Source organism: Denticeps clupeoides, chromosome 3, assembly GCF_900700375.1.
Source record: "Denticeps clupeoides chromosome 3, fDenClu1.1, whole genome shotgun sequence".
NCBI classification, from domain to species: Eukaryota; Metazoa; Chordata; class Actinopteri; order Clupeiformes; family Denticipitidae; genus Denticeps; species Denticeps clupeoides.
In genome coordinates this window covers 11,061,733-11,079,771 of record NC_041709.1, presented here as the reverse complement: position 1 = coordinate 11,079,771, position 18,039 = coordinate 11,061,733, and positions in this window count along the sequence as shown.

Sequence of the window (18,039 nt, the reverse complement as noted above, 5' to 3'; positions counted from 1 at the left end):
TCCACCACGATTCCTCCTTGGAACAACCTTCTAAGCAATATTCTGGAATCATACACAGTCTCAATATTTAAATCTTGACTAAAAACCTACTCATACAGTCATATGTTTATCTTCACTAACCTGTAGTAATGCTGCAGTAGTTAGTGCCGCTGGAAATGTTTAGGTCTCTGTTCACTTAGTCATTTTAAATAACTTTTTTTTCTTTATCACTCACATCCACTCCCATGTGGATGGTAAATCTCTTCTGGCGAGCTTCCCGGTGCAGAGTGATCACGTGGCATCACTGACCCTCATGGATTTCCCTGCTTGGCCCTTAAAAGCCATCTGCTGATCCCACCTAATAATCATCGGCCAGAAATGCTACCTCACATCATAATACATAAGTGGACTGCAATAACCTTTATATGGCATATTTTCTGAATTAGTCCGAGTTGGGAAGCACTGGATCCTAGGGTGATCCAGTGCTTACCATGGGTTCCCCTCCTGGGGCAGGGTTCACCACAGGAGCAGTGGTGGCCTAGCGGGTAAGGAAACGGCCACATAATCAGAAGGTTGCTGATTTGAGTTCCATACCACTATGCTACCTGTCACGTCCATGTGGGCATGACGCGGCGGGTGTACGGAGAGGAGGACGAAGAGTGACGAGGAATGACGAGGAATGGAGGACGCTTTCACCTGACATCACGGAACAGGGGTTTAATTAGTGAATCACAGGACAGGGGAGACATCCGAGACGTAGACACTGGTGAACATGGAACATAACTTTAAAGACCTGACAGCGAACAGAAACGAACAGGGCAGCTTTATACAATTAACACAGGTGAAAACGATTAGGGAACATTACACAGGACAACAATTAAACTCCGGTCCGGATCCTGATCCTGATCCGGACCGGAGTAACCCCCATTTCGGACCGGATCCTGACACTACCTTTGAGCAAAGCACCATCCCCACACACTGCTCCCCTGGGTCACCTTTCATGCCTGCCCACTGCTCACTAAGGGTGATTCGTTAAATGCAGAGGACAAATTTCACTTTCCCTGCAGAGGCTTGGTTCCTCTCAAGGATTCTTCCTTTTTCAGGGAGTTTTTCATTTCTACTGTTCCATTTACAGCATTTAACATTTATCATATGTTCCCTCACTTGGGGCCTTGTTAGGTGCTTTGTTACAATGTACGTTGCAAAAAGCACTGTATGATTAAAATTTGATTGATTGATTGACCCATTGATTGATTGATCCTGCACCCATTGATTGATTGGAGCTCACACATAGCAGAAGCATTAATGTATTTCACTGAGAAAAATATTTATAATCACTGTAATTAACACATTTATTTTGACAAACCAGTTTTATCAAATAATATACTGTACAAGTATACTGTACATAACCACAAAGGTCATGTTATTTCACAAGTCATCAGCCATCCCTAGTCATTGTTTTTATTCAATATTGTGTTTTGATGGTTTTTATTCCAATGTGTTTCAATATTAACAATTCATCGAAGAGAAAGTAGATTCTTAAAGAAAATTAAAATAGAAAACACAATATTGAGGCTTTGAAGTCTAGCATTTAAATCCTAGCATGTTCCATCTGGATGGAAGCTCATGCCCTTTCATACAGATTGCAAAACATGAATTCCCCTTTGCAGATGCCAGTAAGAAAACATCTTGACTCCTTAGTCACTACCAGACTGCTGAGTGGTTGTGTTGGCCTTTTGGTACAAAAGACTGTAGCACATATACATGTACAGAAGTTTTTTATGGAACTGCTTCTGAACAGATTTGTTTCTTTCTTATTCCTTCCTGGAGGGAGTTTTGCTTGAGGTGAATTTTATTGGGCTTCCCAGGGCAGAAATTCAAGCATTCAAAAACCATCACAGATGAATTTTGCAAACCTGCCTGCTGCAGGAATTCACAGTTTAATTCACTGGCAGTATGTAGTTATGCTTTACTCCAAGATGAGTACTTTGGAGGATTTGTTGTGCGAACTTTAGTGGGGTTTCGACTTCACACATAAGTTACACAAAAGTGGAATCTAAATCTGTGTAGTGTGTGTATGTTTGAGAAAATTTATGATGATCACAAATGGTTTGCAGGGACTTTTCTTCAATTCACTCTGTGAAAGAGTGTAAATGTGTGAATTATGTTGCTGAGCTTCCAGTGAATTAGCAAGTCAATTTAGAAGCACTTAATAAAAGCTGCCACTGCTTTAAAAGGTTGGAAATGAACAAGATCATGGCACTCAACAATATTTAAACCAATAAAAGTGCTTACACATGTCTGACACCTTACCCATGGCCCTGCATTGTTGAACAGAACAGGTTGGGTAAGGCTGTTGTGGCTTATGAAGACAGATTGGATATTTAAACATGATGTCTGAGCTCTGGTTAAATATGAAATATTGACCACTGTCTTACATCCAGTCATGAGGCCATTCAAGCAGAACTGCCCTTTGATATGACTGAAGAGACTGTGAATATGATTAAAATGTTTAGAATTCCAAATGCATTGCATATTATGTGTTCATTGATCCATTTACACAAAGCCTCAATAATACAGAGGTGTCTCAAAATACATAGCCAGTGGAACCTGGGGAAATTTGGTTATAGGTATTTTTGCATAAAATGATTCTTACGACACCTGCCCCTGAACCAGAAGACCACAAAGTCCCAGGTTCAAACTCCACTTACTACCAGTGTGTCCCTGAACAATATATGTAACCCTGAGTGTCCCCAGGGGGACTGTCCCTGTAACTACTGATTGTAAGTCACTCTGGATAACCTAAAGTACAATTTGGAGATTTACTCAGAAAAAGGTAAGTAGTAAAAGTATAATAAATTATAATTAGTTAGCTTCCTTGTTTCCTGTACTCTGGAAAAGTTTATAATGTAACTGTCACAAACAGTTAATTTAACAGTTTAACATGTATTCTAAAATTATAACATAATAACAGCCACAGGTTCCATGTGGCAAAATCGTGATTTAGTTTTACATCATCTGACAGAAAATGACTGTCCAAAGGCCACATTGTGAAGAACTTGGTTTTCAACCCTCTAAGGTCAACCATATCAGTGATCATGGCAGTCCAACTCATCCTTAAAGCAGGATGTTCTGAGAAACACTAGACACAGACATACAGCCCATTTGCCTCTGGCTGGCCTGGGGTAACTGTCATTCAATATTGCACAGAGCTGATTTTTATTAGTGTGTGTTGACACTGCTATCAATACACATTGGATCCCCTTTCAGCATGTACCCCTTTCCTAATTACATGCATACAAGTAACTGCATATGTATTTTGCACATAATGTGATAAACTCTATTGCCAAACATGGTAACGTTTCATAAATCATGTCCTCTGGTGACAGCTCACACTGAGTGTTTGAAATGCTCGTCAGGTAGTTCTGCTGTAAATAGGCCCTTTTCATGTCTTCCTTCTACTAAAATTACTGTTATTATTAATATAATTGCCATCATGAAGAAATTTCAACTATCTTTCTGTCATCCTGATGCTATGTGTGCAGACATTTCACATTTTTAAAATATCACCTTTTGCAACGGTCTGTTCCTGACAGATGAACAATAAATTCAGCTGCTATGCCAAGGATGGTACACGAGAAATGTAAATTCATATAACATGGAATACACAAGTAATAAAGATAAACAATGTCAGCTTTACAGCTGCTGTTCAGCACGCATCTTATGGAACAATATTCTGTAAATTAAATTAGAATATTATATGACAGTTTGGCATGTATTTAAAAAAAAATAATACCATAATAACCATTCTGAAAACTATACTGCACAGACAAATATCATATTACAACCAATTTAACTTCAAAAGATGGTTTCATCATAAAATGAGAACTAATATTGCCAAGATTTATGGCCTTTGAGAGCCTTTGCCTTTGAAACTGGTTGTAAATAAATGACTGATAATAAATGCAAACATAATTGTCCTCTAAAACAAAACAGTCTCACTCCAGGTGCGTCAAAAACTGACGCTTGGCCAGAACCCTTCAGTGTTAAGTAATTACATACATGGCCTCTCAGCAGAGGGTTGTCAATGGATTCTAATGCATTCCCGTCCGCGCTGTTATTAGACCCAAGATTGTACTCTGGCCGCCAACTTCCCTTGTCTTGTTTTTGTTACAGCGGCGCTCACAGACGATCTGAGCATCGGTCCCTATGGCTGCCCCATTTGCTTGAACATGCGCATTATTTTACAACAATATAATGAGTGTATGAATGATTGCAGATCTGTAAATGAAGGCTGCAACAACTTTAAACCGCAACTTGGTTGACGCAGTAAACTAACTAAAACTGATTGGACGTTTAACTCGCAATGCATGATTGCATGATTATATTGTGTGTGCATTCGTAGCACGGTAAGTTGAGTTTTGAATTTTATGCCCCATCATGCATTGCGAGTTAAATGTTGCGAGAAACAGTTTCATTTGGACCAAGCTTAAACCAAGTTGGAAGTGGTAGTAGCCTAGTGGATAATAGACTCGCCTGTGAACCAGAAGACCCAGGTTCAAATCCCAATTACTACCATTGTGTCCCTGAGCAAGTTGCTCCAGGGGGACTGTCCCTGTAACTACTGATTGTAAGTCACTCTGGATAAGGTCGTCTGATAAATGCTGTAAATATAAATGTAAGTTGTGGTGAAAATACATTGTTTCTGCATTTTCAAATCTACATTCATTTACACATATGCTATATAGATGTGAAAAAATGTGCATTTTCACTCAAATGAGGCAGCCACAGGGGCTAATGCTCAAAGCGTCTGGGAGTGCCACAGTCAGGTTAATACTAAAGTAAAGTGGATTTCCAGAGCATGATCACGGAGCATCTAATAGTGACGCAGATGGGATTGCATTAGAATCAATCGACAACCCTCTGAGTCTGAAATAGACGTACAGAGAGGCCTTGTACATCAATAAACGACGCCGAAGGGCTCTGACCATGCATAGGTTTTTGATGTGTCGGGAGTGAGACTGTGTTCTCTAAAACTTTTCTGTACAATGCAGACATTTCAGAGGCTTGTTGAAAAAGAGACTTGAAGTAACATTCACTGAACTCTTGCAGAAGTGATTTGATTGTGAAGAATTTAAACTTCAATTTAAAGATTTCACTCAACATTTCAAGCAGTACAAATTCTAGCTATTTTAGACAGCAGTACATATTATAAATATTTTAGAAATACAAATTATTTCTAAAAGTCATTTTTAAGTGACACTTTTGATTTTCTCTTATCTCTATAAGCTCATGACTTTAGGCATGCAAACCGACTGAATTAAAGACAATGGTTTATGTATGGTTTATTTATTTTATTATTTATATACAGTGCAGGGATTGTCATTGTGATACACAGCAAAGCATATTGTGCTGTCATGATCCAGTCCGGCAGGGGTTACTCAAGGTCCCGAGTTCGGACCAGAGTTTAATGTTAGTCTTGTGTAATGTTCCCCGATTGTGTTCACCTGTTGTATATTTATATAATTGTATAAAGCTATCCTGTTCGTGTCTGTTCGCTGTCAGGTCATTGTGTGTGGTGATGTTCCCTTGTCGCGTGTATTCTGAATTAAACCCCTGTCCTGTGACATCATGCGTATGCGTCCTCCTTCATTGCCAACATGACAGAATGACCAGACCATATTTGGACGCAGCCGGTCGATGCCCCGCCGAGATCCAGGGAGCCGTGGTTGGTTGGGTGGATGTCTATTCCACAGTTCCATGTCTGGTGTTATCCAAGGTTCCATGTATGGACGTCCCCCGCCGCCGCCGTCTCGTCCGGATTCCAGCGACGCACCCCTGGTAATCGGCAGTCTCCCGACATGATCCATGGCATGTTTTTAAAGTTTCCCCAAGCGTGACAGAGTCTCGGCGGCCTACGAAAGTTACCGTGGGGTCGAGAAGATCTGTCATGCGGTCCATGTTCCCCCTGGCGATTCGGGAGGCGGGGAGTACCGGCGAATTCGTGCGTCTGGACCTCGATGGCCTACGAAAGCTACCGTGGGGTCGAGGAGACCGGTCAAGCAGTTCTGGTGCTCCCAGAGTTAACCGAGACGAGGAGAGCGTGGACTTCCAAGCGGGGCATGCCGGAGACTGGCCTGCGGAAGCTGGACAGGATGCCGGCCCCCCACGGACGAGCTGTGCTTTGGCCCAGGTCTGAAGCCGCCACTCATCCTTATGGACGTTAGCGCCAATACTGAGTCATACTGAGTTAGTATTGGCACTAACCCGCTCTCTGAGCGGTTCCGATTCGGTTACATGAGTCCGGTTGTAGAGGAAGTTAACCGCCAGGAGCGCTAACCCGCTCTCTGATCCGGGTGCGTGAGTCACTTGAGTCAGTATTAGGCTGTAAAGGAAGGTAACCGGTGGATTCACTCCTGACTCTGGTCTGTGCTACAGGAGCGCTAACCCGTCTGTGAGCAATTCAGATTCGCCTGCAGGGCTGTTTTCGGCTCTGACTGACACAAGGAGTCCACTAGGAGGATTCAACTTTGCGGGACGTTTGTTGGTTTGTAGGATAGACCTCATTTTTAAGTGTGGTCGTGCAAAGATTATAAGATGTATTTATGTGATGGAGTTTACAATTTAGACATGGTGTAGTTAGGACTCGAAGGATTCGGTTCAATGGAGACCTCAGATTCGTGACTCATGAGTCATTTAAAGGATCCGGGTGATTAACCCGGGTGAGTCATGAATCGCACAGCTCTAGTGCACACAACCGTCAGTGGCACCTTGGCAGTTTGAACCCAAAACCTTCCAGTTCTGTTTCCTTACCCTCAGTACCCCAGACAAATAATTTCCCTGACATGCTGTGGATTTCTATAATTCTTTTTTACCCACAAATATTGTCAGATAGAACATTCACCTGGCATAAATTATACTGAAAAGTTGTGGGAAATGGAGTTAATACAGTAACAATGTACACTACTAATTTGTTGAGTCTTTTGAAGTCTGTTGGATATGCCAGTATTGGAAGCCATTTGGCTTCTTGCATCTCTCATTTGCATTACTCACAAAATCATGGGATTTATAACATGACCAAAAAGCACATGAACAAGTAAAATACAATGACTGGGCCAGGGATCTCATTTATAAAACTTTGTGTAGAACTCACATGCAATCAAAAACGAGGTACGCGAAGAAAATGTCAGATTCATGAAAATGTGCGCAAGTCATGCTGGTTTGTCATAGCGAGGCAGTAGATCTGGAATGATGGATGGGCATGACGATGAAGAAGGACGCATACGTCCGACGTCACAAAACAGGGGTGTAATACATGATGAACAGGACAGACATCCAGAGGAGACATCCAATAACAAATAACAATGACCCAACGGCAAACAGACTCAAACAGGGCAACTTTATACTATCAGATACAGGTGAAAACAATCAGGAAACATTTAAACAGGACTAACATGATCCTGCACCTGGAGTAACCCCTTCCGGATCTTGACACGCGCAATATACACTTTATAATTTCCGCATATTCCGCCCATACATGGTAAATGCAAATCACCTCATGAATAATTAAGCCTCACTGTAAACCTGAAAAAACTGCATCATGGCAACCAGTGGTCATATTTAAAAGTGATCATGAAAAAAATAAAAGAATTGCAAATAATCAATAGAGCGTCTGCTACCGGAATCGGTGGAGGGCACATCGGTGCTGACACCTATGGAAACTCATAATCCGGCACACATTTTTTGGGTGGTATAACAAACGTCCACCTGATGTGTCTAAACATCATCATCTGCATTGCAGAAGGCCGATCCCAAAGTTCATGAGCATCATTATAGCGACTTTTCTCTGTGCTCTGGGGATGAGGAGCCAGCGCTTGAGAGGGTTGCTGCTGTCACCTGCATTTTATAAAACACAATTAAATACATGAACAATGAATAGTTCAAAATTACACAATGGTTTTATTATCTTACCAAGAGGCCAAGAGGCCCCAGCCTGCAGTCTGCAGTCCAACTGCAGTGGCACATAGATTAAAAGTATAAATCAACCTAACAATTATATGTTTAATATGAGTAATAAAGTGCAATTAAATCTATGGTATATTACTCACTAACACAAGAAATTATAATTGTATACGCACTAATTCCGATCATGTACTCATCTTTAAGGTCCCATTTTGTACTTACGCAACAGAGACCCCAGGACTAGACACCATAGGGATACACTAATACACATGACAACATGAAAACGGTGCCCCCCGGAATTGTGCCAAACCCCACCATCTCTCTCAAAAATGTATTCTGTTGCAACATATTTTCACCAAACTCATTGCCCATTACGAAGAATATTATATTATATATATAATGTTTTGATCTTTACATATGAATGGGACATCCCCATTTGATATATAATAATATATAAGAATAATATGTTCAATAATAATATGTTCAGCACCCGTTGCCATCCACACAACATAACAATACCAGAGCAAAAGTCAGCAATACATAGCAACAAACAATACCACAAAAAAGACTTCAGTAAGAGTGTTCATTTTTTATTGAAGAACATAAACTTCAAACTGCTCTTATGTGGAATGAGCCGTTTATTTATTTATTTATTTTGTATTGCAGCCTGACAGACACTTACGTGCCAATTACGAACAGCTCCTAATTAGTCAAAAGTTTCTTGCGCTCATCTGCATAAACCCATGATAAGAACATGTGCCCAGTGACCAGAAAACTGTTCATGACATTTGCCACAATTTTGCAATTCAGAAATTACAGATGCATGCCGTTGATTTATATATGGGTCACAAACTACATGACTAAAGTGCAATGTTTTTGGGGGATTTTTTTATTTAGATCTAGTTTAATTTTGTTGTCTTACCTACACAATGACATACATGGCACATGTAGTGTATGGGTGACAAACTGCCTGATGTTGCTTAGGAACAGTGGGATCAGAGATGGACTAATGTCATATTGTAAAATAAAAATAAAGTTTCTCGATACACATAAATTATTAACAGTCAAAACTAAATAGAAGTGAATGAAATAGTTTTTATACCTCATTTATGATTCAGTGTTTCTATTGCATGGTCCAATAAAAAGAAACATTTGAATAGCTTTATGTTTTTTTCCAGCATCTTAAACCATAACAAATATTTCTGGTTTCATGCATAACTAATTTCACCAATGTCAAGTCATATCAAACTCTCCTGTGTTTTGTAGTAACTATGATAAGGTAATGTTGAAATCTAGCAGAGAATGCTTGCCTAATGGGCCATTGCATTACATGACATGATGCCCAGTATCGCATAGTGAGAAACTTTCACCTCCTTACTCTGGAGAAAGATTAATGTGCAGCAGCACATCGGTTTAAATAATGCACTGCAGTTCACTTAAAGAGTCCTGAAAGAGACTCCTCATTACTGATTCATTTCCTTCACAGTTGCAGCATTCCATCTGGAAATATGATCATTCTTGGTAGAGAGTGCTGTAATTTATAGTGTGAATGTGATCATTTGTCCTTAAAAGCATTTAAAAAAAAACACATGCATAAGGCAGTTTATTCATGTCAAGCCACCCCTAGATTCTGTTTTTTTCCTTAGATTTTCTGTTCTGCAGTTTTAGATGTTTGTCTTTTTTAAAGAGCCACTCCATTCTGTTCATGCCATAAGTTTCATGTATGAAACTTCTAATTCAGATGATGTCATCCGGATGTCTAGTTTCTTGAGGACTCCCTGGCCAGGTTTTATTGGCAGTGGAGCAGGCTGCAATCACAGAACACTGGAATGAAAATGATCTAGGATCAGGGTTAGGATTATGTGGTGAGGTCTCGAAAGTGTAGGACTGGAACAGCAGCTGTACTTCCTCAGTTCTCTCAGAAAGTACATCCTCTGCTGGGTCAGTGCGGAAAAAACAAAAACAAATGAAAAATAGTCTTTCCACATTCAAATGTGACTATAATTTTATGTCCCGGAAGCAGTGCCATTTCCTGCACTGGCTATGTAATGTTTTCTTTTGATGGTGGGAATTTTGAGGGTATTGGCTGAGACTCTGGGCGCACTGTTAGTGATGGCATAATGGACCTGACATGATGAAGCTGTTGTTGAAATGTCAATGTGACTTCTGGTTGGCAATGCAATGCTGTTTATCTGTAATTTTTGGCTGTAATTATTTTGCCCGATTTGTTTATGGCTGGATTCCCTATGTTTTTTCTATAGTTTTCCCACACTTGTCAATATGACTTCATGGTATCAGAAATTATGTAAGAAATGAGGTGGGTGGTGCAAGAGAGCACAGGCAAGCTGCATTTCCATGTGAGTCCTAGGCATCTGAATGTGGGTTAGGGTTAAAGTGCATGTAGTTTTAGCAGACTTCATCAGCTGCAGGATTGCAGATTCCATACAGAGCTCGCAGCATAATGACCTAGCATTAAGGAAGTGGCACCATATTCAGAATGTTTCCGAGCCGACAAAGGTGCCACTGAGGTGCCACTGAGCAAAGCACCGTCCCCACACACTGCTCCCCGGGCACCTGTCATGGATGCCCACTGCTCTCCAAGGATGATGATGAAAAGCAGAGGACACATTTCGCTGTGTGCACCGTGTGCTGTGCTGCAGTGCATCACAATGACAATCACTTCACTTTCACTTAAGCAGAAAGGTTTGGTTATAAAAAGTGCTGCATGTGCTGTGACTTGATGGGTTAATCAAATGCAAAAACTTAGACAGAGAGAGAAAACATGCAAGACTTCAGAAATAATGAAATAGTGTAATCAACTTAAAAGGATGGTAGTAAAAGTCTAGTGGGGCTAGTCAGACCTTATTTACTACCACTTTGTCCCCAGGTTATATACTTGACTCAATGTTTCAACAGGTTGTTTGTCTTTGTAATTAAGGAATGTAAAGTATGGTTCTGTGGTGAATAAAGCAAAATTTGACTCTTGACTCAATTTGACTCTTTCAAATGGTCACGGACAACATAATATATATCTGGCTGGTTTACTTTTTAGTGAAAGTGAATTGTTTAAATAAAGTGATAAAGTATAAAATAAAGTGAAGTGATTCACGTTATACACAGCAGCACAGCACACGGTGCACTCAGGGAAATGTGTCCTCTGCATTTAACCCATCACGCTGAGTGAGCAGTGGGTGGGGACGATGCCCTACTCAGTGGCACCTTGGTGGATCGGGATTTAAACCACTAGGTCACCACTGTCTTTTCTAATATAGTTGTGGGCAGGTTCATCCCTGTGAAAACGCACTGGCACCTCTAATCTCGTTGTAAATGTACTCCCTCCTTCAATATTTGTCAGGGGTGTCTCCATTTCATTGGAGAATATGACCCATGCAAGTCTTACTGATGCTGGTCTTTGGACCAAGCCAAAATGTGAAATTCATGATAGAAATTCATGTCAATGGAGAGCTCAGGACCCGAGTCTCTGTAGTTCTGGCTTTTGGGTCAGAGGAGGGGGCACATTGCATCACTCATGGATCCCAACTGTAGGCCTACAAGTGATATAGACAGACTGCGCACACATTTCCCGGCCCCAGGCAATCCAGCTGGAACATGTCAGTGTGTGTGGTCCACTTCCATCGAAGGTGTGTGTGTGTGCGTCGGTGCGCACGTGTGTAAAAATGTCTTTGTATGCATTGAAGTGTGTCCACGCTGCTTCTCTGATTGCAGTCACTCCAGAGTAGCACTCGTTGTTGAGGGGGATGTGTTTCCTGCTTTGCTTGATACTTGTTTGTGCAAGTTGTCTGATTACATGTGTGGTTTCTGTCATGCGTGACTACAACTCTCCCCCAGCATATTCGCAAGATGTACAGATTTATCAGCTATCCACCTGCACTTCCTGTTAGAAGACATGATGAATAAGTTATGCAGCAGCAAAATTGAAGCCATCCATATGGTATTTCACCACCACAAAAAAAAAAAACATGCGTAACAGAGAGGCTTAAGAGAGGTTTCTGTCATCCGCCAGGGAATAGGAGCAAATCAATATTGGACAGAAAGCGGATGATTTTTACTGAAATGCCTAGGAAATTGTGTGTTTACTTTATACAGAATGTCCTTCAAGAGATGCACCAGGGGAACATGGTGACTGCATCCACAGGTTCATGCAAAAGTGAATGTTGCTAGGTAATATGAGTGTCAGCTTGATTGTTGTGCGACCGTGTATGAACTGTATGGTTCTGGATGGGAACTTTCATGAAATCTTTAATTGAATCACTTTAAATAAGACATATGTATAAAATCGTGGGGAGAGAACAGAGTAAAAAACTCTCTACACACAAAAGCACTGTATTCAAACCACTCCAACTTGATGTTACCTGGCAGAAAGAGGCATGGCACAATAGAGGTTGAAAGGATGAACAGTTTCTAATTTATTAACACCAGCACATTGCAGTTACATATGAATATTGTAAGTAAAAGTGGTACCAATGTTACAGAGAAAACCAAGATGAAAAGAAAGAGTAAAGGGAGAGAGAGAGAGAGAAAAGACTCAAAAAGCCGGAAGGCTTCTGATGGAAAACAGCTGAGAAAGAAAGATAAGTCCCTTCCCTACAGGAAGCTGTCACAGACCAATCAGAACCTGTTGTTTCTGACGTCACGCCCCCGGTGCCTCCTGTCTGGGGAAGACAAAGAGAGTATTCGGTCCCGATGGCCGGCACCGCACACGTTTGGCTTGGGGGAGGACCACCAACTGTTGCAATGCCGTTCGGCAAAGACATGCAAAAATGGAGGTGTTGAATCTCCATGAACAACAAAGGCACAGAAATGTCATGGCTCTGCGACGTCCTATCTTACAGACGGCCGCTATGCAAAACAAAAGCGTAGAAACACCATGGTCCTGCGACGTCCCATCTTACATATGCCAATTCAAGGCAAATTAATTGAATCATGGTAAACATTTCATTGAGGGATTGTGTGCACTGATAAAGAAAGAAAGGCAGTTCCATTCTGTTTTCATTTTTTCTTCAAATGTATTGTACCATTGAACTGTGAACAACTTTAAAAGGACACTATGAGGGAAAACCCTAACAATAGCTTAATAAACACTGGAATATTAGGGAGTAACTAGTAAAACTAGTAAATAGTGAGCATTCGTTCAATAGAATAGTGCAATATTGCTGTCATTAAACGGTCACCAAAAAATTACTATACAAAATTATCTGAATCATTATAGACAATAATGATTGTTTCATTATTGCTAGGTTTTTCACATGCTGTATGACCACAATCACCTCCCAAAGCTTGAACACTGTGTTGAGTCTGACCATGGTGACCATGACCCAGAATGTCCCCACACACTTGAATGCTTTTTGGCAGTTTAGATCATCATCATATTTCTATACTAAATGTAAGGAACTGCTTACTCAGAGCATCCCAAATAATTTGGTCAGTTCATGGGAAATTCACTTCATAATTTTTCTCTTATATATTTACTTGTATATAAAGTCCTAAAAATCAGAGCTAAGCAATTACAAGAGCTGTGTGCTTGGCTTAATGCCCTTCAACGGCTGCATCCACAGAGAGTGTTCAACAACCAGCTAGGACAAATAATTGCAAGTGAACTTATTTTTTCTTAAACTATTAATTTGTGTGCGAAAAATACAATTTAAGTACATAGTAGTAGTAATTTATTTCTAACTATTTATTTAATTAATCTTGTTCTCTAAAATATTTATTAACATTTGTCACACATCTACTATGTGTAAAGCCACATTTGTTTTACAATCAGTCATTATTTAACAAACTGCCTTAACCTCATAACTTTTTTTTTACATCTTTATTCCCTTCTCGCCTCCACTGGACTTAAACCTGTAATAAGCTGACAGGGACATTAATACTGGAATACTGGAGCAGCGGCTTATGTAAACACTTAGGACCGGCTTCAAATGCAATACCAAGTTCAGTCCTGGGATTTCTCAACCACAACACTTGCTTACAGGGTCATTTTCTACCAACCTGCAAATAATGTTTTTAATAGTCTAATTAAACACATAAATGGGGTTTAATGAAAGATTGAAAACATATCCAAGTATCCACATCTTGAAGAACACAATGAATAAAGGAATGGTGGCATATTTTGTCAGTATGAGAATAAAACAGAATATAACAAAATAGCATTTTTTTCTAGCATCCTTTGCCTGGCATCTTACTTTGAAGATCTTACAGCAGTCACCTGAGGTTCTGTAATTGTGAACTGGTCTTGTTTGTTACTATGCTCCTGTCAGCTGAGGGACTATTTAATGCTGAACAACCATCTCTCTGATGACTGTGATTGATGACAAAAAGAATGACATGTGAAATGTATATGATGCATTCCCTCACATCCTGTCACACAATGATTGTGGGATTTGGATTTTTTTTTAACACCCTTTATGTGATATGACATGTGTGGGTTGAAGTATTCTGTTCATATCTAACTGATCACTTTTCTGTGCATTTACCTGAGATGTTTTTGTTGTGTTTCTTTTTTATTTAAACAACTGTTTATGTCTACATTGTTCACTTTGCTTTAACCAGCTTTGCTATCTGTTGATTGGTATTAACAGAAGGTACAATACAGGCCAAAAGTTTGGACACACCTTCTCATTCAATGTGTTTTCTTTATTTTCATGACCATTTACATTGGTCTCACTGAAGGCAGCAAAACTATGAACAAACACATGTGGCGTTATGTACTTAACAAAAAGTGGAGCCCTGACCTCCACAGTCACCGGACCTGAACTCAATCGAGATGGTTTGGGGTGAGCTGGACCGCAGAGTGAAGGCAAAGGGGCCAACAAGTGCTAAACACCTCTGGGAACTCCTTCAAGACTGTTGGAAAAACATTTCAGGTGACGACCTCTTGAAGCTCATCGAGAGATAACACATTGAATGAGAACTTTTGGCTTGTACTGTATTTTAATACAGTACAATTCAACATATAAAAAGTTATATGCATAAGCATAAAAAACATTAGAAATAGCAGTGATCACTCAGCTGAAAGCATATTCTTCTGTTACATCATACTGAAAAATATCCATTTCTTTTAGTCGTATCACACAGTAAGGGTCTCACTATATCCTTGCATCATTATGGGAGGCCAGTAGGGTACAGCGTACATTCAGCCTAATGGATGTGTTGCTTTATTTTTCTCAAAAGTAACAAGAGCATAAGAATAGTAGCTCAGGGGGTTAAAAATAGCCATTTGAATGTCCTGCAAAATGGAAATTTATGACATGGTGCCCTTTTTGCATCTGTGTTTGCATGGGAAATTACACAATTATGCATGGAAAAGTTAATGTGGAGCATGTGGGGATGGTGTGTGGAGGGTGGCCTAATCATCTTTCTTAAGCATTTAGGAAACGTTATTAATCATACATTTAGCTGACCTGAGCAAATGAAAAAAGGAAATGAAGGTCAAAATATCAAAATATGTAAGAAGAGGTATTTATGTCATAAACCCTTTGAAATCTGCTCCATATATAAAAGTTACAAAAACATCAAAAACTTGAACAAAACACTGAGAACTCACCTGTTCTCATACCATCTTGATGACAAAAGCAGTGGGGGATTACAGCAGCTTTACGGGTTCAGCACACTGTGCTGCGGGAATTCAGGGAGAAACATCCATGTTGTTGTCGTCTTCCTTTAGCTGCTCCCAGGTGCCCTTCCTGACGCAATCCTCCCAGTTTACCCAGCACAGTCACATGCATCCCCAGTGGATGGGTTAAAAAACACTGTATTAGGTGCTTATTATCAGTTTGTTATACCTGAGTGAGCAGGTAATTACAGCATGATGGAAAAGGTGATTTGGATTGAAAAAAAGAGGACAAGATCAGAAAGATGAGAGAAAGGGACATTATAAACAGGCACAATGGGTAAATGTCAGGGTAAAATCAGAAACCTGTACAGACTAAAGAATGTCATGAAGGACAATGAGATGGTAAAATATAAGAGCAGACTGAGTGATGGTTAGCAGAGAACGAGCAACGTGTCTACATTTTATGCAAAATAGCGTACAATTGTTTTTTCTCCCTTTCGGATTCTCCCATTACAGTGGATTTTTGTCCTCACAATTGATGTTTTACACCGGGTGCCCATCCTGACACAACCTTCCCCATTTACCATGGCTTGGGAGATGCACAGGTATCCCCAGTGCCTACGTTGAGGACAACTGTAAAGAAAAGAAAATCTGCATTCTCAGGTACATTTAAACAGACTGCTATTATCACAAAATCATTAGTCCTGGGGAGCAGTGTATAGTGCTCTGTACTTCCTGGTCATCACGACCCCCCATCCATCTCACCTCCTTATATTCTCCTGATCTTTCTTTTCTGAGTCATTGCATGAAGTGCTGGAGCCACACACAAAGTGAGTATCAGGTCATTACCATCCTGCTCGTGAATGATATTTCCTTTTTCCCAACAGCTCCTCTGCTGTGTCACTGCTGGCTATTTAACAGATGTCAAGAGGGGCCAGCAAAGCTGGGAGAGAAATAAATAATTCTCTCCTGCTTTAGAACAAGATAAAATAAACTGTGGTAATTATGGAGTGAGATCAACAAGTACAGATTTCTGTGCTGCATGGCACCCTTGTTCTTCTAAGAGGAAAAATCAGACCATTTTTTCTCATTCCTTAACCCATACTCTCATGGGATGAGCATTGCAGTGAAAACAGCTACATTCTTCAACATGTTTACAGGCTGAGTAAATTAGGACTTTGTGGTGGTGTTCTCTTGTTTGCATGATGATCTTTCTTACTCATTAAAAGAAAAATTTGACATGCCTTCTCTGACTCCTGTTGTCTTCGTGATTTCAACTCACCTTGTCTTAATGGATGACCATTTGTAGGGCGCTAGTTTGATCAGCATTGTAACCAAAGGCCATTATTATATGTTATTTTATCCACAGCCATAACAGTATTAATAATAACAATTCCAACAACATTGCTATTATTATAGTATATTAAATGATCACTTGAGAAAATGACTGATATTTCAATAATATCTGTCGGCCTATTTCCTATGCGTGCAGTATTACTTGCATATTGACATTTCATACAACACACATTAGAACATTTGTGAACACTCCCCTTGTTACATGCACCCCTGGGGCTTCTCCACCAGTGGAAGGCTGAGAGTGCTTTGACTGGCATGTCAGTTTTGCAGATGACAGTAATCGTGGAGGTGGTTCTCTCCAGCATAGGACAAAAAGACACAGACATCTACAGGACAGAGGGTGGATTTTGATATCAGTTAAAGCACCTGTCAAATATTCAGAAGGGTGCCCCCCCTCCAATATATTTGGAACACAGACCCCAGACACACATGGGGCAGGCCTAATGTAGTCTATCTAAAGAAGCTTGTGCACTCACACACAAACACTGTCGGGATGGTTAATGCATCCATTGGCTGCATTAGGCATGCTGTTATGTGTAAGCTCTATGTTCCATGGGTAATTACCGAGCTGACAAATAGCTGTACACAAAATGACATTTCCTCCATCTGACCCTGGGCACAGAAACACATTGCCACAGACACCCGAGCTGACAAGATCTCCTTTTAGAGGTCTAAAACAAAAGCTCTCAGGGTGCACCTGAAACCTGTTAACATATAGCCTGCTGGATGTGGTTGACATAGTTCAACAACATTATTTAGAGTTTTAGTCAAAAGTTTCCCCAAAACTGTATTTGTGTGTGTGTGTCTGTGTGTGTGTGTGAGAGAGAGACCAAGCATTTGTAACTAAGGGTCCAGCCTCCTTCACCTAGAAGAATTTGCAATAAGTTGTGTAATGGCAACTCGAATTAAACTCTATGGGCCAGTCTGTGCATGAGCTTGCTTGGTACTTCCATCAGTACTAGCCTCACTGAAATCAATAATTAAACCTCATCATGTTGCATTAAGTGCTCATATCACCTCTGCATCTAATGCACCTAATTGAAAAGAGCAACAGCACAACATTTCCTTTATTACCTCTCATTACATTGTGCAAATATGTTTGTTTGGATAGATTCAAGTAATGGGTCCCTCCTTTAGACTGTATTATCTGTAAAAGGCTTTTTAAC